This window comes from Carassius gibelio, chromosome B21 (assembly GCF_023724105.1).
Source record: "Carassius gibelio isolate Cgi1373 ecotype wild population from Czech Republic chromosome B21, carGib1.2-hapl.c, whole genome shotgun sequence".
Lineage (NCBI taxonomy): Eukaryota > Metazoa > Chordata > Actinopteri > Cypriniformes > Cyprinidae > Carassius > Carassius gibelio.
This window is the reverse complement of record NC_068416.1, coordinates 1,526,436-1,528,883: the sequence shown is the minus strand read 5'-3', so window position 1 is coordinate 1,528,883 and position 2,448 is coordinate 1,526,436. Positions and strand designations below refer to the sequence as shown.

The following is a 2,448-nucleotide window of genomic DNA, read 5'->3' as shown; positions in this document are numbered from 1 at the left end:
ATATTGCCGTCTGGAACGCTGTTGCCATGTTTCCATGAACACAAAAAACGCATAAAACAGATAAGAGTAATATATCTTTGGAATCTGTAAAGCCTATGCATTTATTTGTGTGCACTCACTCACTAGAAAAAACAAAACATTGTGCAAACAGGATGCACTTTCTGCCAACTCGGCCTCTGTGAACTTGAGTTGTTTTACATACATAAAAAACTAAACAAAAAAAGCAATACAGAGAGAGAGACGGACTGAAATGTCTACTTCAAATCTGAAAAAAATATATAGACATATATACTGTAAATTGTCAGATTATGTAATCCACATGAAATTTGCATGCAGACGCATCCACTACTGTGAGGATGACAAGGCAGTGTCACTCTTAATCTGAATCCACAAGTTTATCAATAGATTATTAAAATGTAAATGCACTTTAATCTTACTGTTTTTCCATGACACATTCATCATTACTTCTGCTGGTGTGCTGTGGCAAGCTTTATTCGTGCCCTTGAGCGATTAATAGGCAACTGTAGCCTCATTAGCATTTTAGATTTAAATATTGTATTAATATACATGTGATTAGTTGACGTATGCTTAAAATCAATGACTACTAGTGAACCAGATTTTTTTTTGTCAAGGACAACCCTAATGAAAATGTTAACAAATATTTTTGGTTCATTATGAAACTCTGGTGGAAGAGAATAGACTATTGAAGGCTACCATAGTGTAGATAAAAAAATGTGTAGAAAAAAAAATTATTATGCAGCATCAGAGTGGGCGGTAGATGGGTTGGTCAGTCTAATCCAGACACTGTATAAATGAAAGGACCATAAGGAGAACAGAACAAACTCCTAATAGGAGGAGACTCACACATGGCCTATGAGACAGAGGATCATGAGATTCAATACTGCTTTCCTGCCATCAACTCATCATGTATCAAGGGAAAACGCTCCAGTCATGAATACAACATAATTTATGTGTTTGTATCAGTGCTGTCAGCATGGACTGTGTTTCTGAACCTGCTGGTGATCATCTCCATCTCTCACTTCAAGAAGCTTCACAGTCCAACCAACCTGCTCATTCTCTCTCTGGGTGTGGCTGACCTGCTTATTGGACTTGTGATGCCCATAGAGGCCATAAAGCTGATTGAGATGTGTTGGTACTTTGGAGACACTTTCTGTAAACTCTATTCAATATTAATTTGGATGCTTCTCTCAGCATCTCTTAGTAATTTAGTTTTAATTGCTGTTGATCGTTATGTGGCTGTTTGTCACCCTTTACTGTACCCACAGAAAATAACCATGACTAAAACATTAATAAGCATCTGTTTGAGCTGGGTTTGCGCCTCAACTTATAACACTGCTTTCGTAATTAATAACATTTCACTCAAAACAAACATGTGTTATGGAGAGTGTTCTGTTCTGGTGGGTTTTGCCTGGATAGCCACTGATCTGTTCATGTCTTTTATTTTTCCTTGTATTCTGATCATAAATTTATATTTAAGGATTTTCTATGTTGTACATCAGCAAGTGAAAGTTATAAACACCATGATGAAGGGTGGCAAATGCATAAATGAAGGTTCAGTGAGAAGGAAATCTGAGAGCAAAGCTGCTCTGACATTAGGAATCATTGTCACAGTTTATCTGCTTTGTTGGATTCCGTACTATATCTGTTCCATAACAGCAGCTTCTTCCACAACCATAAATGTTTTGACATGGTTCATGTATATGAACTCAGGTCTGAATCCTATGGTCTATGCATTATTTTATCCCTGGTTTAAAAAGACTGTTAAACTTATCTTAACTCTGAAAATATTTCAGCCAGCATCCTCTTTGGTCAATATTTTTTCAGAACATCAATTGTAATTAAACTGATAAAGTCATCATTCTGAGAATAAAAGTTATAATTAACAACACATGTGTTTTAACATTATGTAGTTTGTTTCATTGAGTATCATTCCTTTATAATTATACTCTTTTCAAATACCATTTTTGTCAGTATTGAACAATTAAGCAAACTATTTTTCACACAGTAAGTTTAAGTGACAAAATGTTCAGTTGTGTTGCATTAGCTCATATGGAAAATAGAACAATAACACAAATCTTTTATCAGTCATGCTGAAGCTGTGTTGATCAAAAACACAATGACAAAAAGAGGACAGTCATATAGAACTATATTTAAGTGTCAAGTATATTATCATGTTGGTTCATCACAAAGTGAAAAATTAAAAAGGCTTACAGCACACCACAGATTAAAACATCTGAAACAAAGTAATTTTAAGTTTAAGTAATATTTATTTTTCCATATAAACTAATGTGAATAAATTAATACCATACTGTAACTGCTCAACATTACCTAATTACATTTTTAAAATGCAAACAAAGGCTAACTGAAAGCTCACAGAATTTTCTTTTTATTTATTATGTATTTTTTTGTTTGGCACTTTTGGATTAT

The 2,448-nt window shown here is 34.0% G+C and overlaps 1 pseudogene; it reads left to right on the top strand.

The window, feature by feature from the left end:
- The first annotated feature begins 812 nt into the window (after positions 1 to 812).
- On the top strand, positions 813 to 1,859 carry LOC127985975 (trace amine-associated receptor 13c-like; annotated as a pseudogene).
- Positions 1,860 to 2,448: the final 589 nt, after the last annotated feature.